General features: G+C 40.7%; 1 pseudogene across 1 annotated transcript; it reads left to right on the top strand.

Annotated features, from left to right (window-relative positions):
- The first annotated feature begins 10,735 nt into the window (after nt 1-10,735).
- Nucleotides 10,736-20,252, top strand: LOC103327471 (disease resistance protein RPV1-like; annotated as a pseudogene). Its single transcript, XR_016126116.1, has 7 exons — nt 10,736-11,222; nt 11,422-12,520; nt 12,603-13,031; nt 13,148-13,352; nt 18,082-18,133; nt 18,573-19,254; nt 19,361-20,252. The product of XR_016126116.1 is annotated as a disease resistance protein RPV1-like (transcript).
- Nucleotides 20,253-25,110: the final 4,858 nt, after the last annotated feature.

Raw genomic sequence — 25,110 nt, 5'->3', positions numbered from 1 at the left:
CTGCCCACGGGTAAATTCTCAAGATTCCACCTTAAATAAATTAAAATATGCAGCACTAAATTTAAGGAGTCGGGGTGTTACAAATTATATGTTTGTACTCTCAAGACAAAACTAGGAAGAATTTAACAACAGAGTACTAGGGATACTCTTTGTTTTTCGCAGGTAAGAACTCTCTTCATTCTATATCTCAAGTAGGTGAGGGTGTTTGGTTTATAAGAAACTCATTACAACTCTTGTCAAAACATAAGTAGCTTTTCATTTAAAAAGTTACAGACACAACTCTATGGAAACAAGACCACTTGATCATGGAATCCCACTGTTTAATTATTAATAACTGCACTTTAAAGGATACCAAGTGTAAAACAAATACTAAGACACATGACACTTGTTTTTCATTCACTATAGAAATTAAATATTATTAAATAATATAAAATTTCCAACAATCCCCCACCTGAATGAAAAATTGAGAAGAAATTGAGAGAAGTGGCGGAAAAGAGATGCATTTGAAGAGGTATCTTTTGAACTTGAACCTCTCATAGTGAGTATCTATCAGATTTACTTGGTAACGCAATAGATATATTGCGGTTGTGTTCATTTTGGTCCATGCACTGCGTTGGTGGGAAATTTCTTTTCAGTTTAAGAATTTCTTGGCCACCAGAAATCGCCATCCAACATTTGAGAATCTATGTTTTCCTTCAAAAAAGTACGAAGCATCTCATAACATAGTTAAAATTTTGACAGACACTGCTGCCTTTTCTGGTAAGGGTTCATCATACATGCACTTGACAGTCACTTTCCATGATTATTACATATGCTTGTTTCAGAAGATTCCCCAAGTGCTATGGCCACCTAATGAGATAAAAAATTCAGAACACAAAAGGACTACGTTCCTTTCCTTTTAATCTTTTTTATTTCTAATAGAGAAATGCTACAATCAATCGTTCCCTACATGCACATATGACTAATTCATGACCATTGATGCATGTGGGCTCAATATTGTAAGATTCACAAGCATCTTCTGCTAGAAATCACAGATGTGTGAGCAATCCTCTTTCTGTTTAGAGTTTAGCATACATGCAAGGTGTACACATTCTTTTTTCGGCCCTAAACTCCACAGTTTTTTTTATATGAATGACTCATGATGGTTGCACATTTTACACTTAGCATTCCATGCACCACTAGACCAACTTTACGCCACGGTTCCTTCTCTTCCTTATGTATGCGTACTTTTTCCCTTCATATTTTTTCTTTTGCCTATTTCATGATAATAAATTTTTGTCTTAACGCGTTTGAAATTTTGCATCTGATGCAGATAGATCACTCTATAGTGGAGAGCTTTGGTGGAGAAGGCAAGGGGTGCATAACAGCTAGAGTTTATCCCACATTGGCCATTAATGGTGATGCCCACTTGTATGCTTTCAATTATGGAAAACTGAGGATGCCAACATCACAGGAAGTGCATGGAGCTTGAAAACAGCAAAAATCAATTGAAATATGAATAGTGGAGAGTGCTCTTGGAAGGAGAAGGAAAGTATCTTTGATCCTGAATTTGTAGTGCCTCTTCAGATAAATAATATGAGAGAGAGCGTAATAATAAAATTTGCGCGTGTATGAATCGGAAAGAAAAAACTTGTGCGTGTCAGTCTTTTCTTTGGCATCATGGATTCCGATTGTGTCTCTGTATGTAGAAGTTTATGTAAAAAAATATTTGTTTCTGCTTAAAGCTACTTGTCAATCGAGATTGCTGCAAGTATTCCACTGCCACTAGCTTTGAAACAACAATGTCAGATTGTTTACTGCATAATAACTACAGTATATAGCAAATACCCCCCAAAAAAAAAAAGTTTGGCTCCTTATAGGTAAGGAGTGATTCCTCTGTACACACGAATCACTATTTGACGCGTGTGTATACATTGGTCTTGTTGTCCCTTTGGGGATCCAATATTTTTTTTTTTGGGTATGGGCTGAACTTCTATAGCCCAATGAGGAATGACTATTTACTAGTAAGGAGCCAAGTAGTGTTCAGATAGCACCTGCGAACCAAAAACTTTCGACTCTAAGGACATAGGTTCTTGTAAAGTCTTAAATCTTTTTCTTGGGCCTAATATGGTGACCAATCAGATTTTCTATTGTTCACCTCTTATGTGCCCAAATAAAAGCACACTAAACTTTCATTGCTCAAATATTCCTCAAAGGCACCATAAGGCCATTGGTTCTAGTGTGGCTATTCTTCTCCCCTGGGGTTTGTGGCCGTGTTAGACAGGTGCCACAAATTCCAAGGGGTCTGATATGGTAGACAAGTGCTAAAAACCAGATTATATGATATTAAATATGAGAAAGGGATGCATGCATGGTTGAGATATGAGAAATTTTATGCCTCAAAGACTCCACAATGATCCGAGGAGGCAAAGGTTGCCATTAACTTGTACTACATTATTCAGGGGTTAAATTTGCTATCAATGATACAAATTCTCTTTCACACATGCATGAATTAATGAGGCTTATCTTGGAGGTGAGAGATGCGATTAGTAATATATATAGTCATGTGATATAAAAATGTGGTTATCAATATGATGTGATTGTGAAAATATATGTTGCATTTGCAGTATTTAATAAACAAACAATGAGGCTATGTGTAGCAATATACTTGGGGTCTCATATGACATTAGACATTACTGCACTTATCTTACCTCATCATGCTCTGGTCCTTATCATCTTTCTCTTCTTCCTCATCGTCAAAGCAACAATGATACACATGATTTGGAAAATGCTAACAACGCTTACCAGAAGGTAGTAGAAGAGGCAAAGTTAACTGTTGGAGTTGACAAGTAGTCAGGTCATTAACGCGTTAGTGATATACCCCAAACGAAGGGCTAAACATCACATATGTGATGCCCAAAAGTAAGGGTAATTATCGCTGGAAGTAGTACCTCCCACACCTTAACCTGGCATCTCACTGGACCCTCACTTCCAACAAAAAAGAAAAACTTTGCCCATTATCGTTAATTCCCTTAAAAACTCAACCAAAACATGAAGAAAAAAAAAACATTATGCATGAAAATCTAAAGGGATTTTTATAGAAATGTTACATGAACTTATACCTCAGTTTCAATTTGTTATCTTAAAGAAAAATTTAAGAGAAATATCACCTTAATTTTTCAAAATCTATGATTTGTTATTTGACTTTAACATCATTCAATTTTTCATCCATTTTATGCGTATTTTAGTATTTCCATTTTCAATGGTATTGTAAAAATGGAACAATCATTATAATCATCTTTTAAACAATTAAAATTGACCTTCTTCCCCTTCATCCTCTCTCTACAATGGAGCACCTACCCTCCACACAAAAATTTCCTCAGCCCACCCAAAACAAGGGTGAAACTAGGAATTTATATAGGTTTGACTTTTTTTTTTCTCTCGCTTCTTCTATATTATAATAGACTGTTTATACCACACATGATCAAGCCCACTTCGGACCACAAGGCCCAATTAGCCCAACTAGTCTAACTAGCCCAATAAGCCCATAAAGTGCCTTCGGCCATGAAGTACCTTCATCCCTGAAAAGGTGGTACAAGGCAGAAGTGGCCAAAAACACCTGATGGCCTCACAAGCCATACCACGAGTCCCACATCAAAAAATCACAAGTATCTCATACCCTTGCCTATAAAAAGGATGCTTGCCCTATTATGCAAGTAACGACAATTTGACCACTAAAATCATACTTGTTTATTCTACCATTATCTTACTTAAGTTTCAGAGAGCCTACAGCCTGTACCACACCGGTGCCAAAGCATTCACCCTTGTCTTCCCTTTTACAGGTCATTCCATGTCTGCCTGTCTACCGAAGGTCCACGAGCGACCAAAGGCTCATACATTGCAAAGGGTCCCACCTTCAGCCATCAACCCTCATATTTTATATCCAATTTAGGTTCAATCTTGCCCGTCCATTTTTGAGCATCAACATAAACTATTTATCTTTATAGTATTAATCATTCCCAAAAAATAAAAACTTTTCCTTTGACATTTCTACAAAAATCCCAAATGTAAATTTTTCATCTCCCCACTAAAGCAAAAACTACATTTACATGTCTAGAATTTGTGGATGTGACATGTACATCCCAAAAATGCATCTTTGTAGTATTAATAATTCCTAATAAAATAAAATAAATGTTAGTTAATTTACTCAGTCAATTTTCTTTAGAGCATTTCCACCAGTTAGCCCCTTGCCATAGCAAGGGGAGCCCTAAGGCAGCTACTATTCATGTGAATAGTGGCTGCCCTAAGCAAAGTGTGTTTCCAACAGTTGCCATTTGCCATGACAAATACTATTCATTTTTTTGTTTTTTCACAACTTTGTTTACTTAAACAATTAATTTGGATAAGATTTTTGGGTTCTTACGTGTCAATACTCTTCATATCGGATAAGATTTTCGGTTTCAAATTTCATATAAATTTCAAAATTTTCAGATAAATCAATACAACTAATAAAATAAAATACATGAATTACCACTAATTATTAAAACAAAACAAAAAAATACAATGAAATGAACGGCAAGCAAACTAAGAAATGAAAGGCAAGCAAACTAACTTAATGATTTTGATCATTTAACCAATCCGTGTTGCTAGGTCCATCGTCATGAAAAAGTCTTCGTCTCATAACATCCCTTCGTTCTAGCTTCCAAAATTGTTTTGTTTCAGGGGACATATGGCTTGTATCCATGGCCATGGTTTCCCGATCTTTGTTTTCAATGTTTTGTTGGCGTACATACTCCCTTTCATTGCGAACATACTCCCTTTCTTTTGCATATTCTAGTTGAATTGCCCTATCGTGCTCTTGTTGTTTCATGTCCATTTCAATTCTCAAGGCTTGGTGCTTTGAAATTTCCTCCAAAAATTTAGATGCATTCTTGGTAGAATTACTCCATCTCTTCGCCTTCACCGCCTTCCTCCCAATAGGCCTTGGCTCATTTTCGATGGGTGAGTCTTGACTCATCAGGGAATCCATAGATGAATCCAATGTCTGTGTCTCATGGAGTGCATCTCGTTCAACACTACCGTCGGACCCATTGAAATAATTTGGAATCTCTTACAATTCTTCACCGCCTCCCAACATCGGGTATGGTTGAATCTTTTTTTGCCTTGCCCAGTAGCACCAAACCACATTTGTGCTTGCATAATCTATTAAAAAATAAAAAGGAAATGCAAGAAACTTTAAAAAATATTGGCAATGCAACAAGTATTAAAAAAAATAATGGAAACGCAACAAACTTTAACAATTTATTAGAAATGCAAAACAAAATATAAATATTGCAAGAAACATTCATATTAATATTGGAAATACAAGAAATATTAACAAAATATATAAATTGCAAGAAACATTTAAATAAAATTTAATTTGGCATAGAAATTAATAAAACGAAAATTACAAATAATTTACCACATTGCTAAGGTTTTCCCCACTTCTATGGTTGTTCATCGCTTTTGCCAAGGCATCTCTCCATTTCGTCAACTCTTTATTAAGAATTTTTCACCTACTAGATAATATCATTTCCTTACGGGTCGAATCAATTGTCCTTTCACAAAAATCCTGATGATTTTTTTTTCTACATATGACAGAATTTCATCTCATTGCCCGTTACGAGACTAACTAATTTGGAGCCAAGACTCACACAAGCTAACATCTTCCATCATGCTCCATGACCCTCCGATTTCACTAGAAGAACCTATAATATGATAAAGAAAAATACAACTTGAAAGTGAAAAAAATATTGAGTAGAAAGTGAATAATAGTAGAAGGAGAAGAAAATGTATGAGGATTTGGTGTTAAAAGTGAAGAGTATTGGTTGGTATTTATAGAAAAAAAAAATTCAGTATTTTTTTGTATTTTTTAAAAAAAATTTCGATTTTTTTAAAAACTACGTTGGATTGAATGAAAAATCAGATCGGATAAGCACTGGCCGAACCCCACCTCGGGCCAGCCCATCTGCTGGCCCCCACCTCCTGCCCGGGCTTCCTTTTGTTGCTGGAAACGCCTTTTCTTTCAATTTTTCTAATAATTCAATTTCTAGAAGTTCTGCCCTTTTCTTAATTCCCATCCAAAATTATTTTGATCATCCAATCTTTCTTTGTTTTGAATCAAATTTTGTAGGGTTTTTATTTAGCGGATGGGTTCCAGACCAGATGTAACACCCCGACCTTAAATTTATCCCATGTTTTAATTAATTTGAGTGAAATTAAGAATTTACCCGTGGGATAGGGGTATTTTAGTCATTTTCTTATCTGGAAGGAATTTGAAATTCCGGTTGTACTGCGTAGACCACGACGAGATGAGTCCGTAGAGACGAGTGGGCTTAAATCGAGTTTAGTGAAGAAGTTACTGGGCAAAACATCACCAGATGCAAAATCGTAAATATTTTGAAAATGGATTTTGATACAAAGACGGAACTACCCCCGTCTCTCTCTCTCTCTCTCTCTCTCTCTCTCTCTCTCTCTCTCTCTCTCTCTCTCTCTCTCCTCGGTTTTCGCGGCGAATACCACCGTGGGTGCGGCGCCACGCTTTTGGCGCCGCTTAGTCATCCGGCCACCACTCGGGTCGGGACCGGTCCCAAAATGACCGCCCGACTCATGATCCTACCTTACCCGCTTCTCCGATGTCACCGGCAGCGATACCGCCGAAATTGCGAAAAACGGTTTTACCCAGATTTTGAGCTCGCTTCCAATGATTCCGGCCACCAAATCTTGAATCAAGGTATGCTTTCTCATCTATTTTTCGAGCTCTAGCTTCTGTTGGGTAGGAATTGATCAATTTGTAGCGAGGCAACCTGATTTATGAATTGGGTTTCAGCCGGATTTCGAGGAGATTCCGCCACTTCCGTCAGTTTGGGTATGCCCAAGAACAAAAGTGACTCCAAATTAAGTGTATTACCTAGGGTAGGAGTCTTGGCTCTTGATTTGAAGTTTTCCAGCAATGCGATATCGCTTTGGACAACCACGCGCTGCCGGCGGCGTGGCGGCAATGGGCACTATGCCGAGGGCATTTTGTCCCACTGTAATCCTCTCGATGTCACGAGCACGTAGGGTGTGCTCTGATCTCTTTTGATCATAGAGTTCCGAGCTGATATCGACATCGCGTATTTTCCGGTTCGCTAGGTTTGGACCGTTGGATGGTCCTGAAGTTATAATATGTTGATCTAGGTATTACCAGGATCGTGTAGGATTTGACGGATCGTAAATGGAGTCCCGGATACTCGAAAATGCCAACCCTATGGGTAAGGTTTAGTGACCGTCCAATCGCGGCGATCGTGAGCGATCCGCCGTCCGATCTGGACCAAACTTGCGGACGTGTGTCCTAGACCTTGTAGAACCTTTAGGAACTTTCGGATCATAATTTGGAGGTCGTGGGCCCCGCGGGCCTGTTTGACCAAGTTTGGGTAGTTTGACCCTAGGTTGACTGCTAGACTTTCGTTGTAGTTCTACCATCCCAGGAGGGTTAGAATGACTTTAGTGACAGGTCTTGAGCATTGTTGAGTTAAATGGTTTATATGAAAATTTAGGATATTATTATATGATTTAAATTGCGAAATTATCAGATGTTATACCAGGGTTGAGATTTCTGAAATAAAGGATTTTATGGATTAATGTAATTATGTATGTATATGAAGGTATTAAAGAGTATAGAATGTTAGTTTGACAAAGCTATCCTTTACTACATATTGTGATTATGTTGAGGCCTTTAAACACGTGTGGTGGTGAGAATGTAGCCACCCAAAGTGAGCGATAAATGGTGGGTGAGAATGTAGCCACCCAAAGTGAAAGATGATGGCTGGTGAGAATGTAGCGAGCCCAAGATGTTGAGGTCGCACGCTGCCTTTGGATTAGCCGTGAAAGGATTGCACCCCATACGTGGCCGGGTGCGCCCCGGCGATGAGGGGAGATGTGATTGTGTGCGGCTGGTGAGAATGTCGCCAGCCAGTTTGAGGTCGCACACGCCTTGGATTAGCCGGCGTTTGATGCACTCCACGTGGCCGGGTGCCCCCGACGATGAGGGGAGAAGTGATTGTGCGGGCTGGTGAGAATGTAGCGAGCCCGGTGTTGAGGTCGCACGCGCGTCTTTGGATTAGCCGGTGTGTTGGCCACCCCATCGTGGCGAGTGCATCCGACGATGAGGAGATATGATTGTGTGTGGGCTGGTGAGAATGTAGTCGAGCCCGGCGTGAGGTCGCACGGGTCTTTAGATTAGCCGGCGTGTTGATAGACCTCATCGTGGCCGGGTGCGTCCCGACGATGAGGAGATGTGATTGTGTGCGGGCTGGTGAGAATATCGCCAGCCCAATGTTGAGGTCGCACGCGCCTTTGGATTAGCCGCGAAGTTGATGCACCTCATACGTGGCGGGTGCGTCCTCGACGCGTATGAGGAGATGTGATTGTGTGCGGGCTGGTGAGAATGTAGCCTGAGGCCCGGTGTTGAGGTCGCCGCAGCGTCTTTGGATCAGCCGCTTGTTGATGACCCCACGTGGCGGGTGCGCCGACGTATGAGGGGAGATGTGATTGTGTGCGGCTGGTGAGAATGTAGTCGGCCCGATGTTGAGGTCGCACGCGCCTTTGGATTAGCCGGCAGTGTTGCACTCCCATCGTACAAAAGGCGAGTGCGTCCGACGATGAGGAGATATGATTGTGTGCGGGCTGGTGAGAATGTAGTCGGGCCCGGCGTTGAGGTCGCACGCCGCTTTAGATTAGCCGCGTGTTGATGCACTCCATACGTGGCGGGTGCGCCCCGACGCGATGAGGAGATGTGATTGTGTGCGGGCTGGTGAGAATATCGCGGGCCCGGTGTGAGGTCTCACGCGCCTTTGGATTAGCCGGCGTGTTGGCGGACCATACATGGCTAGTGCGTCCGACGTATAGGAGATGTGATTGTGTGCGGTGGTGAGAATGTAGTCGACCCGGTTTGAGGTCGCACGCGCGTCTTTGGATTAGCCGGGCGTGATTGGCACTTCCATACGTGGCGGGTGCGTCCGGCGTATGAGGAAGATATGATTGTGTGCGGGCTGGTGAGAATGTAGCCCCAGCCCGGTTGAGGTCGCCGCGCCTTAGGATTAGCCGGCGTGTTGCACTCCCATCGTGGCGGGTGCGTCCGACGATGGAGATGTGATTGTGTGCGGCTGGTGAGAATGTAGCCAGGCCCGGCGTTGAGGTCGCACGCAGCCTTAGGATTAGCCGGCGCAGTTGACAGACTCCCATACGTGGCGGGTGCGCCGACGTATGAGGAGATGTGATTGTGTGCGGTGGTGAGAATATCGCCAGAGCCCGGTTTAGGTCGACGCGCGTCTTGGATTAGCCGGCGTGTTGGCGGACCCCATACATGGTAGGTGCGCTTCGGCGTGAGGAGATGTGATTGTGTGCGGGCTGGTGAGAATGTAGTCGGCCCAAGAGTGTTGAGGTCGCACGCGCTTTGGATTAGCCGGCGTGTTAGCGGACCCATACGTACAAAAGGCGGTGCCGACGATGAGAGATATGATTGTGCGGGCTGGTGAGAATGTAGCCGAGGCCCAATATGGCGTTGAGGTCGACGCGCCTTAGGATTAGCCGGCGTGTTGGCAAACCCCATCACGTGGCCGGTGCGCCCCGACGATGAGGGGAGATGTGATTGTGTGCGCTGGTGAGAATGTAGCCAGAGGCCTAGTGTTGAGGTCGCACGCGCTTTGGATTAGCCGGCGTGTTGATGCGACCCCATACGTGGCGGGTGCGTCCCGACGTATGAGGGGAGATATGATTGTGTTTGGTGTGTTGTGATTGATAAATCCTAGAATGTATGAAATTGTATGGCGGTAATAGTTTATTTGATATTGTTGCCAGGATAGATACGAAAGAGCTGCGTGTGGCTTGATCCCTTAGTAGGGTACGTAGGCAGCCTAAAGTTACTAGGTGCAGCCACAGATTAGACCCCACTTAGGTGGTCTTATTGAGATTGGTTTGGACCTCGTTGTTGGTCCCGAAACTTGGTTGAATTGAGGCTTGTCCTGGGGACTAAGTGAGTAAGGGTGTGCATAAATAGATTTTGAATTTATTATATGCATGTTTGATGCATTAAGTTATTTTAAAAACATTGTGGGTAGTTCTGCTAGAATCTTTTGAAGGCCGGAGGCCATTTATGTAAATTCAATGAGATTATATTGTGCGTGCTGCCGGTTGGGTTATAAAATGTGTTTTATGCATGTGGAAATTTTGGGAAATGTTCAATTTACAGAGACTCAACGAAATTTCGTTTGCTGAGGAAGTCTCGTGCCCTTAATCCTCTCGAAAGGACATAGATTTAAGGAGTGAACCCGCGTGGGGTGATGCCGGGGTCTCCCTGCAGGTTCGCCTCGGGTTCCGGAAATTCGGGCGGGTCCTGCACCGAGTAATATTTCTGATTATTTGTGACACGTCCAACAATGGTTTTTCTAGAGTTGCTCAAAACGGTGAGTTAACAGCTCCGAATGGTGAATCATGTGCACATGTTGAATATTACCACATAACTTAAGGTAGCTTCTTCTTGAATAAGTCTCCCGTCGCAGTCGTATTTGATGGTTGCTGAAACAATATGGATATTGACTTTTATCATTATATATGTATAATTTCATTATTATCCCCTCCATTCCTATTGGCATATAATATTGGATTTTTCATGCCTTTCAATTACAAACTGAAAAGTATAAGATCTTCATCCATTCATTTTAAGTAGAGAGTTTTTCGTAATGGCTGCTTCCAAGGATGCTTGTTCCTCCTCTTACCGGTGCAGCTATCATGCATTCTTGAGTTTCAGGGGCGAAGATACATGCAAGGGCTTTACTGATCACCTCTACGGGGCTTTGGAGCTGGCAGGAATCCACACTTTTAGAGATGATGATGAGATTGAGAGAGGATCAAATATTGCAGCAGAGCTTCAGAAGGCGATACAAGAGTCACGAGTATCAATTATTATCTTCTCCAAGGACTACGCTTCCTCGAGATGGTGCTTGGATGAACTTGCAAAGATCATGGAACGTAGCAAAGCGAGGACACATGGTTTTGCCAGTTTTCTATGCTGTGGATCCTTCCCATGTCAGAACCAAATGGAACTTTTGCGTAGCATTTGCCAGACATGAAGAGCGCTTCAAGGACGAGATGTACAAGGTGGAGGAGTGGAGACGTGCACTTAGGGATGTCGCCGATCTTGGAGGAATGGTTTTAGAAAATCGGTAATTTCCCAAAAATTATCACTCTGTCACCTTTTTATATTCAAAGTGCTAGCTTTTTTATGTGAATTTTTCACTTATCTAAACTATTTGCTAGAGATGACCTTTTCAAAAGATTATTTTTTAAAGAATTAAAGAATTTGTCACAAAATACACACTTACTAATTGTGATTTATATATTTTGATATCCATAATTTTATAGGTATGAGTCACGGTTTATCAAAGAAATTGTGGAAAAGATTGGAAATAAATTGGATCACAGAGCATTAAATGTTGCTCCCTATGCAGTTGGAATAGATAAGCGTGTGCAAGGCCTAAACAGATGGTTGGAAGATGGATCAAATGATGTTGGTGTAGCTGTGATCAATGGGATGGGTGGAATTGGCAAGACTACCATTTCCAAATCTGCTTATAACCTAAACTTAGATAGATTTCAAGCTTGCAGCTTTCTTGCAGATGTTAGAGAAACTTCAGAACAACCAAATGGTTTGGTTCGCTTGCAAAGAAAACTTCTTTCTGATATCCAAAAGGGGAAAACAAAGAAAGTATATAACATGGATGAAGGAGTAATCAAGATCAAGCATGCTGTATGTTGCAAAAGAGTTCTTATTGTTCTTGATGATGTTGACCATTGGAACCAATTCAGTGCAGTTCTTGGAATGCGAGAATGGTTTCATCCAGGAAGTAAAATTATCATAACAACTAGACAGGAATATTTGCTAAAGGCTCATGAAGTTAGTGTAATGTTTAAGGTTCAAGAACTGAATGAGTATGAATCACTTGAGCTTTTCAGTTGGCATGCCTTCGGACAAGCCCATCCTGTTGAAGGTTACATGGAGCTTTCAAGACCTGTAGTACAACACTCTGGAGGGCTTCCATTAGCTCTTCAAGTTTTGGGATCTTCTCTCTCTGGAAAGAATGTAGATGTATGGCAAAGCGCAATAGAGAAGCTAGACATGATTCCTCATGGAAAAATTCAAAAATTTCTTAGAATAAGCTTTGATTCTCTTGAAGATGATCATGACAAACATTTATTCCTTCATATTGCCTGTTTCTTCATAGGAAAAGAGAAGGATTTTACAATTACAGTACTAGACAACTGTGATTTTTACACAAGGATTGGAATTCAAAATCTAGTTGATAGATGCCTTCTGAAAATTAATGGAGAAAACAAGTTGGTCATGCATCAAGTACTTAGAGACATGGGGAGGGGAATTGTTCAAGAAGAATCACCTCTGGACCCTGGAAAACGCAGTAGATTGTGGTCTAAAGATTCATCTAATATTATGAGAAAATTAACGGTAAGAAGCATGGCCTTCATATGTGTGTCTGTACTGTAAATGTGTACAACTTACTTAACCATTTGTTCTGATTTGTTAGCAGGGTACAGAAACTATTAAGGCTTTCAAGCTCCACATTCCTATGTTCATAGAAGACGAGACTTCAAAGACAATATGTAGTGGAAATTACAAAAAGAGATGCCACATTGAAGATTATGATAGCAACAAAAAGAGACGTCGGCTTGGTTTCTTCTCCTGGCAATCAATTAACTTTTCCTCAACAAGTTCAGTTGTTGTATTAAATGACGTGGACTTCAAAACAGAGGCATTTAGAAGAATGCACAATCTTGAAATTCTCCTGCTTAGTAATGTTAATATCAGTGGAGGCTATGAAGATTTTCCAAAACATTTAATATGGTTATCTTGGCGTGGATTCACTTTAAAATCAATACCAGCCAATTTTTATTTGGAAAATCTAGTTGCTCTTGAGTTGCAAAATAGCAGGCTGGAACATGTTTGGAAGGGAACCAAGGTATGATACTAATCTCTCTCTTTCCCTCTCAACAAAAAAGAAACGCACACACAGGCACAGAAGTTCGAGTGGATTGTTACGTATTCTTAGAAACTAATTACTGCTCTTTGGAACAGTTGCTTCCAAGACTGAAAATCCTTAATCTCAGTCATTCACATAGCCTTATGACAACCCCAGACTTGTCAGGACTGTCTAACCTTGAGAGATTAAATCTTAATGGTTGCATAAATTTGGTTGAGATTGGTGAATCCATTGGAAACCTAGAGAAACTAGTGTTCTTGAATCTGAAGGACTGCAAAAATCTCATTAAGCTTCCGACAAGTATTTGTTTAGAATTTGGTATTTAGCTTGCTGGTTTTAGAGACTGATTTACAGAACAATAAAACCTTTTGTAAGCAACATATGCAAAGGAGAGAAAAACTCAGAGAGAATGAGAATGATTCAGTCTATTTTCTGTATATTGCATCAGAGCCAAAATCACACTATATGCATGACACAAGCTGCCAAAAAACAGATCCTAAAAACTAGGACACAAGGACTCATCTCCAGCCATTCAAGGTCATTGGAGGCTATGATTCTTACACCTAGGCTAGAAATTGTTACAGCAGAAAATACTAAGACAGCTAAGAATGACAGCTGTAAAATATCCTAAAATAGTAAGAAAACTAGCTGTTGGACATATCCTATAACAGCTATTACTATAAAAGGAAATTTCTTCAGTTCCTTCGATTTCATCATCCTATTCATTGTCAATCTGCAGGATTAACATCTGCAGCTTGATTCAAAACTAGTATGTAGCTTAACTCTCAACAGCCTCTCCTAAGCTGCTTACTGGTTTAACTCCAAGCTTCAACCTCAAATAATTGAATCGATCTTTGGGCAGAGCTTTTGTAAAAATATCTGCCAACTGTTCTTCACTTCTGCAGAATTTTATATCAATCACCCCTTCTTGTAAAGCTTCCCTTATGAAATGATACCTTCGGTTTATGTGCCTTGTTTTCTGATGGAAAGCAGGATTTTTGACCATTGATATTGCTGACATGTTGTCACAAAACAATGGTGTTGCATCAGTTGCATTTCACCAAAATCATCCAACACAAACCTTAGCCAGATAGCTTGTCTTTGTTGCTCACCTTTGCTGAAACGTATTCAAACCGCGCTTGACAATCGAGTCACAAAAGCCAATCGAGAGAATGTAAGTGATTTCACCCAAATTCATCAGAGTCACAAAAGCCAACCAGAACAGCATTATTATCCCTTGTAAATTCAATGCCATAGCTGAGAGTGCCTTGAATGTATCTAAGAACCCTTTTTGCAATTCCCATGTGCTTCTTTGTGGGGCTGTGCATGAATCTTGATAACAAACTGGCTGCAAACATTATATCGGCCTAGTTGCAGATCAGATACAACAGGCTGCCAACAATTTTTCTAAACAAACCTTCATCAGCCAAATCACTTCCATCAACTTTCTTTAATCTTTCACCAGTGGGTAGAGGAATTGTTACTGACTTACAATCCTCGAGACCAAATTTCACAAGCAAGGACTTTGCATACTTGCTTTGATGAATAAACACTCCATTTTCAGTTTGTAGAACTCCCATTCCCAAGAAATGATGTAGGAGTCCTAAATCAGTCATTTCATACTTTTGCATCATGTCCCTTTAAACTCACTGAGCAAAGCATTACTGTTTCCAGTATAAACTATATCATCAACATATATAGAGACAATGATCAGTTTTCCTTCTTCATCGCTGGTATATAAGGTGGCCTCACTGGTGCTTCTTTTAAAATTGCAATAGTTAGATAGGTGTCAATTTCACTGCACTGAGCTCGGGAGCCTGCTTCAAACCATAGAGGGCCTTCTTTAATTTATAGACCTTATGACTTGCTGTTTTCACTTCAAACCCCTCTGGTTGCTCAGTATAAACCTCCTCCTCAAGTACTCCATTCAAGAAGGCTGACTTAACATCTAATTGAAACAACTTCCAACCCTTTTGTGCTGCAAGTGCAATCAAAGTTCTGATTGTATCTAACCTTGCCACCGGGGCAAAGGTTTCATTATAATCAATACCAGGTTTTTGAGCATACCCTTTAGCCACAAGCCTAGCCTTGTGTTTTTGAACTGTCCCATCAAGATTCAGCTTGGTTTTGAACACCCATTTGACTCCTATGACTGGTTTATCTGTAGGCCTTTCCACTAGCTCCCAAGTTCCATTCTTTTCAATAGTTTCTATCTCAGATCCATTGCTTCCTTCCATGCTTTGTCTTCAACAGCTTCATAGTAAGTTTCAGGTTCAATGATGGTCATGTGACATCTTGCATAAATGTCCTCCAAACTTCTCAGCTTCACTGGTGTATTGCTTGGAGTTGACCCTTGACTAGTGCCACTGCCATTTCTTCCAGAGACATGTTCATCATCTGAGATTAATTGATTCAGATTTGGAGAATCAATGCTATGAATTTCATGAGAGGCTTCTTCTGTTTCAGCTATCTCAGAATTTCCATTTTCAAAGATGAAAGGCACAGAAACAGTTTCATCTTGCTTGCTTTCCCAATTCCAGGATTTGTTCTCATAAAAACAACACTTCTAGAGAGTATAATCTTCTCATTTTGAAGATTATAGACCATGTAACCCTTCTCACAGCTGCCATAACCCATAAAAATTCCTTTGCTTGCTTTGTCATCGAACTTCTGTCTAAGGTTTGATGGAATGTGACTGTAATAAATACTTCCAAACACTCTCAGGTGTTTTACACTGGTTTTCTTCCCGTAAAGCTTCAAATGGAGTTTTGTGCTGAATCAAGTGGTATAGCACTGCTTTGCAGATACACTAGCAGTACAAACTGCTTCAGCCTGTAACTTTATAGGAATTTTCTTCTCACATCATTGATCTTGCCATTTCACAGATGGTTCTGCTTTCTTCTCTCAGCAACCCCATTTTGCTGAGGTGAGTAGGCAATAGTCAGTTGCCTCTCCATGCCAAGATCACTGCAAAACTCAAGGAATTCATGTGAAGTGTACTCTCCACCTCTGTCACTTCTTAGTTTCTTTAAGTTGAATCCACTTTGTAGCTCAACAAATGCTTTGAACTTTTTGAACACACTTATCACACTTGACTTGTTTCTGAGAAAATATACCCAACACATTCTTGAATAGTCATCAATGAATGTGATGAAGTATCTATTTCCTCCAATGGACTCATTTTGCATTGGACCACATACATCCGTGTGTATCAACTCAAGTGGATGCTTAGCTCTCCAAGACTTCTCATTTTCAAATGGTTCTCTGTGGCTTTTACCATACACACAGCCTTCACATACTCCTTCTTTTTCTGAGAAATCAGGTAAGCCTAGCACCATTTGTGTTTGCTGCATTTTTTTCATGCTTGCAAAGTTCAAATGCCCCAATCTCCTATGCCAAACCCATGGATCTACTTGTACTGCTGCTTTCATTCCCATTGAGCAGATAGATTCCATAGACAATGGAAAGCATCTATTTCCAGCCATTGCTACTTTGGCAACAACATTGTCAAGACTGCTATCATCACATATTAATGCATAGTTTCCTCCAAATAGAATGTAGTACCCATGCTCCATCATTTGTCCTACACTCAACAAATTCTCATCCAGACCAGGGACTAACAGCACCTCATTTATATATCTTCTCCCTTTTCTTGTCTCAACTACTAGTGTCCCTTTTCCTGTGACTTGAACAAGGTCACCAGTGCCCATTTTCACTTTGCAGGTCACTGACCTATCAAGATTGATCAACAAGGACTCTTGAGAGGTCATGTGATTGCTGCAAGCACTGTCGACAAACCACACAGACTTGCTTGATGCAATTGAGCTTGCATGACAAGCATAGAACATTGTTCCTGTGGTTACTTCTTCCTCTTTTGCACAGTTTGCAACTTGTTTACCACTTTCACAGTCCTTAGTTAAATGACCAAATCGACTGCACTTTCCACACTTGGGTTTTCCCTTATATCTGCATATACCAAAATGGTATTTCTGACACACTTGGCACTGTGGTTTCACACCACCTTGACTACTACTCCCTTGCTTGTTTTGTGAATTGAAGCTGCTGTTCCAATTCCCTCCAGAGCCATTATTCCAATTTGAGCCATTATTGTTGTTAAAGTTTCCACCTTGAGACCAATTTGAGCCCTTTTTGTTCTGTCCTTGCCATTTTTGATTTTGCTTTCCCTGAGAACTTTTGTTAGCTCCAGAAGCTTGATCATTTCCAACTCTGAGACTGCTAAAAGCTTTCTCAGTTCCTGCCAATTTGTCCCTTTCATCATGCAAATCCTCTCTCTTATCATAAACCTTGACAGATGCAAGAATTTCTTCAACTCTAATAGTGTCAAGATCTCTGGTTTCTTCAATGATTGACACTATGGACTTGTACCTCCTACTTAGACTCATCAACAATTTTTGGACAATCCTTTTCTCTGTTACATCTTCTCCTAGAGATTTCAGGTTGTTTACAATTTCAAAAAAACGAGCCAAGTAGTCATCCAGAGATTCAACATCATTCATTCTCAAATATTCAAAGTCAGCTCTAATAGCTTGTAATTTCACAGCTCTTACCTTTTTATCTCCTCTGAACTCTCTTCTTAGAATTTCCCAAGCACCTTTTGCAGTCTTCTCATTTCTGATGCGAGGAAAGAGTTCATCTGTCAGTGCTCCTTGAATAAGACTCAAAGCCTTGGCATTTTTGATCTTATCTTCTCTGGAGATAGTAGGTGCTTCCACTTGAATTTCCTCAGCCTCACTCTCTTCATCTCCAAAGTGCCTTCAGAGCCTCCGCTTCCTGCTCAATAATCGGCTGTGGTTGTATTCCAATCTCCACTGCATCCCATAAATCATATGCTATGAGGATAGTCTCCATTTTTACTGACCAAAAATCATAGTTTGAACCATTGAACTGTGGAGTTCGTAAATCTCCACCTGCAGAACTGATCCCACCATTTTGATGTGAGTCTCGTGAACCACACAATAAAAGAGCAACCTTTATCCCTTATAGAGATTTGAAAACCCCTTTCTCACAGCTCACGCTTCTCTCAAATCGGACCAAGAGCTCGATACCATGTTTAGAATTTGGTATTTAGCTTGCTGGTTTTAGAGACTGATTTACAGAACAATAAAACCTTTTGTAAGCAACGTATGCAAAGGAGAGAAAAACTCAGAGAATGAGAATGATTCAGTCTATTTACTGTATATTGCATCAGAGCCAAAATCACACTATATGCATGACACAAGCTGCCAAGCAGATCCTAAAAACTAGGACACAAGGACTCATCTCCAGCCATTCAAGGTCATTGGAGGCTATGATTCTTACACCTAGGCTAGAAATTGTTACAGCAGAAAATACTAAGACAGCTAAGAATGACAGCTGTAAAATTTCCTAAAATAAACTAGCTGTTGGACATATCCTATAACAGCTATTACTATAAAAGGAAATTTCTTGATTCCTTCGATTTCATCATCTTATTCATTGTCAATCTGCAGGATTAACATCTGCAGCTTGATTCAAAACTAGTATGCGCTTAACTCTCAGCAGTATTAGCATGTTAAGATCTCTTGGAATTTATTCTTTACTGGTTGCTCAAAGCTGGTCCTTCATGCCTACACAACGCCACCTCCACCGCTCATCGATATGAAGAAACTGGTCGCTATCGACTACTTCATGGCAATCAATCTGGTCGTGGTAGTCGGGGTGTTACCAAGAAAAGTTCCTAAAGCCATTTCTCATTGGGAAATTTACCACATTTCTTAGGACGCTTAAGTCCGCTCGCAATCTGTCGAAGTTCCCACCGATCTTTGTATCCTATCCTCGTTGCAGATTTGAATCTAAGCGGAAATCCATTTCTGAACCTACCAGAAAACATGAACGGTCTTATTATGCTCCGACTCTTCTGTTAGAGAACGCAAAGAACTGCAAACGCGAGCTCCCACCAAATTTAAAGAGCTTGCAGGCAAGTTTTTGTACGTCGTTGAAAAGAGTAACAAATGTTCCAAACAAGTTCAGATCATTGGAATTAATGTTTTACCAATGTATGATGTTAGTCGAAGTTAAGAGCTCGTTCAATATAAATCCGTTGAGAAGCATTGACATAGAAATGATCCAAGAGATGGGGCTGTTCAATTTGGAGTCCATTGAAAGTGCTGAGGTGGAAATGATTAACTACTCGACAAATACAACCAGGAAGGGTCCCCTTCAGGTTCTCTCTCTCTCTCTCTCTCTCTCTCTCTCTCTCTTATAATTATAATGATGAGTATGATTTCTGTAGCCTGTAATTGTTGAACCATATGATCTCCATGATACAGGGGCTCTATGAGTGTGGCATATTTAGCATTTTCCTTCATGGAAGCAAGATTCCAGATTGGTTCAGCTACAGGAGCATGGGCAACTCTGTGTTGTCTATTATCATACCTTCACATCTTAACCGGAAGATTCGAGGCTTAAATGCATGTGTTGTGTATGCTCGTCATCGAGATAGGGGTCTTGGGCTTCAAATCCAACACTTCGTTAAAGTCAGTAATGAGACTAAGGGTCTTAAGTGGACCTATTCCGCAGTCACAATGGGTTGTCCAGAAGAGAATGAAGATATGCTATGGCTGAGCCATTGGTTGTTTGGCAACAATGAATTGGAAGGCGGTGAAGAAGTACGTGTTTTGGTGGATATGGAGTATGGTTTCTCGAGAAAGGAGTTTGGAATCCAGCTTGTGTATGAGCAGGAAAATAAGGGTAAGGGTGTGCTATCAAATAGTGATCTGTTGGTGTGACTTGTGGATATTGACTTACTTTCCTTACACACCAAGGATTCCTATTTTATTTGTAATTGATTTACTTTAATTCCTGATTTCCTACTGTAAATAGATTTAGGAATTTATTATTTACTTGCCCATTCAGGTTTTGTTGTATTATAAATATGACCTCCTACAAGGAGAAGAATACATAGAAAATTCCCACAAACAAATATTCTCTCATAGTTTTCATATTTTAGCATGGTATCAGAGCGGCGATCTTGGAATTGCTGACTCTAGTTTCAAACCCCCGCCACCGCTATGGGGGTTGATGATTTTTTCAACCCTTATGGAGGTAGCACCACCGACTCATTCTCTCCTTCTCAACCAACCATACCTGAGTTGAGTGCCCAAATGGCTCAGCTCCTACAGATGCAGACTTTGGCCCCGAATTTGATCCTGAATCAGGATCCTATTTTGATGACTCAACCCGATCCTAATCGTCGGATCCTATTTTGACGACCCTAACCCCGACTCGACTATGACGACGACGACCCCGACCCGACTCCGAAGACGACCTTGACCCCAACTCCGATGATGACCACAACCCCAATTTGTCTATGATTCAGACCTCAATCCAAATTTCGACTCACTCACTCAGGCTCAGATCCCGATCCGAATTCCTACTCTACTTGTATCCTATGCATCTTCCGCTGCACAGATTATGACTTCTCGACTAACGGACACATGGACTAGATTGCGCATATTGTGGTGATTCGAGACACACTCGTGAGACTTGTTTTAAATTGCATGGCTACCCCGATTGGTGGGCTACTCTTAAAAATCGAGGACAATGCAATACGACCAGAATGGTACTGGTTATGGATTCCATACTTCCGATAAGATTGATTCCAGGAGTTAGATAATTGATTCCGGTGCAACTGATCATATGACGTTTGATCCTGATGATTTTCTGAATACTACACAACCTCGACGAACCTATATTGCAAATGCCAATGGCGCATTTATCCTGCAAGGGCGTGGCACTGTTGCACTCTCATCCTCTCTCACACTGCTAATACTTTACTTGTTCCATCTTTATCCACTAAATTATTGTCCGTTAGTCAGCCCTGAACAATTGAATTGTTGTGTACTCATTTACCCGAGTTTTTGTTTGCTTCAGTGATATTCACACTAAGGAGATTCTTGGTCATGGTACTAAGAGAGGGGATATTATGTCGATGACTTCACCCGCATGGCTAGCAGACGATCCCTTTGATAGCAAACAAAAACAAATTTGGTTGTGGCACCATCGATTGGGACATCCGTCTTTTAATTATATGAAGCATCTTATACCAGATTTATTCTCAGGTTTCAAGGACTCCGACTTCACATGTGATACTTGTATTTTGGCTAAGAGTCACCGTGTGCCCTACCCGTGAGTACGAACAAGTGTACTACTCCATTTGCGTTAATTCACTCTGATGTATGGGGACCTTCACCCATCACTGCTCCTTCTGATGTTCGATGGTTTGTCACATTCATAGATGATTGTACACGGATGACATGGCTTTATTTGCTGAAGAATAAAAACGAAGTGTTTTCCAGCGTTTTCAGTCATTCCACAAACAGATGAAAACTCAGTTTAATGCTCAAATCCAGATTCTTCGCTCCGACAATGGTGGAGAATTTGTCAATCATGACTTTCAGACTTACTTCCAACAACATGGAATTATCCATGAGACGACTTGTCCTCAGACACCGCAACAAAATGGTGTTGCTGAACGAAAGAATCGACATCTTCTTGAAACCGTGAGCACTTACGATGCTCATGTTCCTCGCCATCAACTGGGATGATGCTATTGTCACTGCAGTTCACCTAATCAACCGCATGCCTTCTGGTGTATTGACTTTTAAAACTCCTTACAAAAGTGTGCTTGCGCAATACGCACTCCGCCTCTCGCTTTGGTACTCACACTCGAATCTTTGGATGTGTGGCTTTCGTTCATCTCCACAAAAATCAACGTAGCAAACTTGATCCATGTGCGCTTCGTTGTGTTTTTGTGGGTTATGCCACTCATCAGAAAGGCTACCGCGCTTGTCACCTCCTACCCGACGCATCGTCACTTGATGTGACCTTTCGAATCTGAGCTGAGCTGTCTTCCATGACCCATCATCATCAATTCTATTCGCTACTACTACTGTGAGATACGATAATCTGAAATGAAGAGCAATTGGAGCAACTTGGAAAACGAAGAAATTCTCCTATGTACGAGAATGATTGATCATCCCGAACCGTCCGAAGGAGCTGGAGCACAAGATTACTTCTGCGAAAAAGGCTTACCAATCGCCCATTCATAGCGATCAATTACCTGACTCACCTGATCCATACGAAGAAGATATTTCTGATCCGAGTCTCACACCTACAGACAATACAGAACAACAAGATGAAGACCCCCCCTCTCTAAAGTACAACAGATTCTCCTCGAGAATATCCTTGAGGTAACTACTCCTACTAGACTTGTGCATTTAGAGGATAAAACTTTGGATATCAATTACCTTTTAGGCAAAATCGTGGGAAGCCACCAAACCGCTATTCACCTGATATTGGCAAGACATCCAAGTATCCAATTGTAAATCATGTATCTACCGAGAAGTCTCTCCAACCACTCAAGGCTTTTTGTGCATCGCTTGTTCATTATCCATATTCCAACCAAGGTCTCAAGCATTGAAAGATCCTAAGTGGGTCCAAGCTATAAAAGAGGAGATGAAAGCTCTTGAGAAAAATCAGACTTGGACATTGAGACTATACCACGAAAAAAAGACTATCGGATGTAGATGTGTTTACTATAAAACACAATGGATGGATCTATCAATGCATACAAGGCAAGACTTGTGGCAAAAGGGTACACACACAGATCTATGGTATAGACTATGAAGAAAACTTTGCTCCTTTGGGCAGAAAATCCGCGTAGTCTTATTGTCCATAGCAGCTAATTTGATTGGCTACACTACACGCTTTGATGTAAAATGCTTTACATGGCGAACTCACTGAGGAGGTGTACATGGACATTCCTCCGGTTATAATACTACTCGACTCTGAGCAGTTGGTGGCTACGTTACGAAAAGCATTGTATGGGTTGAAATAAATACACCAACGCATGGTTTGGACGACGGTTCACCATGGCAATGAAGAACAATGGTTTCAAACAGTGCAACTCAGATCATACTTTGTTCTTGAAACATCGGAGGGAAGGGAAGGGGTAACAACATATAATTTATGTTGATGATATGATGATTATTACTGGGAATGATAAACAGGAAATATCACAGCAGCTACAAGACTATCTGGCTATTGTTAGAGTTTGAGATCTAGGATCTAGGTGGACTCAAGTATTTCTTGGGAATTGAGGTGGCTCGATCGCAGCAAGGCATATTTCTCTCTCTCAAAGGAAATATGTCTTGGACTTGTTGAGATGGAATGCTAGATTGCAAACCTCATGACACTCCTATTGTTCGAATCAATCATCTTGGAGAATATCCAATCAAGTTCCAACTAACAAAGAAAGATACCAAAGGTTAGTGGGAAGATTGATCTATTTGTCACATACTGACTGAAGGCATTGCTTATGCAAAGAGCGTTGTCAGTCAATTTATGCACTCTCCAAGTGAAGACCACATGAATGCAGTTCCGGATACTTAGATATCGGTCCCTGGAAAAAGGACTTATGTTCTCAAAGCATGGCCATCTAAATATTTATGGTTATTCAGATGCAGACAAGGTGTAATGTGTGAAGATAGAAAATCCACATCGGGTTACTTCACATTCAGGAGGTAATTTGGTGACATGGAGGAGCAAGAAAATGTAGTAGCTTTATCCAATGCAGAAGCAAGCGCAGGTCTCGTAGAGGAAGACATGACTAAAGGGATTTGTGAACTTCTTTGGTTAAGAAAGTTGACCAACTTGGGTATAAACCTACATCTACAATGAATCTCTTTGTAACAAGGTTGCTATAGCCACCGAATCCGGCTCAGCAGCATCATTAAACATGTTGAGGTGGATTGACACTTCATCAAAGCTTGAGGCTAAAGCGTTTCTTTCCTTTGTGAAACCGAGGATCAATTGGCGGATATTTTGACAAAGCGATTTCAGAGCAAAGCATTCCACACCACTCGATCGGCATTGGCGACATCTATGCACCAACGTGAGGGGGAGTGTTGGTGTGACTTGTGGATATTGACTTACTTTCCTTACACACCAAGGATTCCTATTTTATTTGTAATTGATTTACTTTAATTCCTGATTTCCTCTGTAAATAGATTTAGGAATTTATTATTTACTTGCCCATTCAGGTTTTGTTGTATTATAAATATGACCTCCTACAAGGAGAAGAATACATAGAAAATTCCCACAAACAAATATTCTCTCATAGTTTTCATATTTTAGCATGATCAAGATATAACAATCCAACAGGAAGCATCTCCTTGGAGGCAGAATGTGCTTGGTGAAGATGTGTCTGTGTTCCGCCTAAAGTATCAACTGCAGACGGGCAAATATTAAGGACCAATATCAATTCAGATTGAGCTCGAAGAACCCAGCTCATCTTGATTTTCAATAGGAGCCTAAGACCTCCATCAATTTTTGTTTAGGCTAGACGATGATTCCATTTGTTCTAAATATGAATTTTTGCACTGATCTTTATGTCATTGGCGGTTTGCAAACGATGAATTAGGGACTGGGGAAGAACAGAAGCAGCAGCTCCCTATACCCCAAGAGGGAAAACGTTTCATATTGTGTATGAAAGACGGATGGGTATGACGAGCTGCACCATAAGTTGGGACTGCCCTTTTTTTTCGTTTATTTGAACAATTTTTTAAGTTATTATTATGTAAGGTGTTGCAAAGACGGATAGGTATGAGCTGCACCATAAATTGACTGCAACTTTTCTTAGGCGCTGAACTATGCATGTGCGCTTATTCACGAAGATATTCGTGTTTTGATGTGGGCTCAAGAAGTGCCCTTGAAACAATTCTCTAACAGCATTCACGTTGGAATCCCATGGCACTTTGGCAGTGCATGTTTAAGAAAAGGGTAATGCTCCTACCCCTTCCTAACTTTGACAAAAGAAAAAATTGAACATTTGACTTAAAAAAAAATTAGTAGTAAACCAAAAGGAGAAAATTAAAAGCAAACCACAAGTACCAATTGTGACTTTTGGCCTTCTTTCTTAGAATTAAACTTTTCTTCTTCAGCTTCTCTGTTAGCATCTCCCGCCTCTTCTTCTTCATCAACTTTCAAGACCATTCTGCTTTCGAGCGAATGCTCAGCC

The sequence above is a fragment of the Prunus mume genome, linkage group LG4 (assembly GCF_029339155.1).
Source record: "Prunus mume cultivar Tortuosa linkage group LG4, ASM2933915v1, whole genome shotgun sequence".
Lineage (NCBI taxonomy): Eukaryota > Viridiplantae > Streptophyta > Magnoliopsida > Rosales > Rosaceae > Prunus > Prunus mume.
This window is presented reverse-complemented; position numbering and strand designations above follow the sequence as displayed.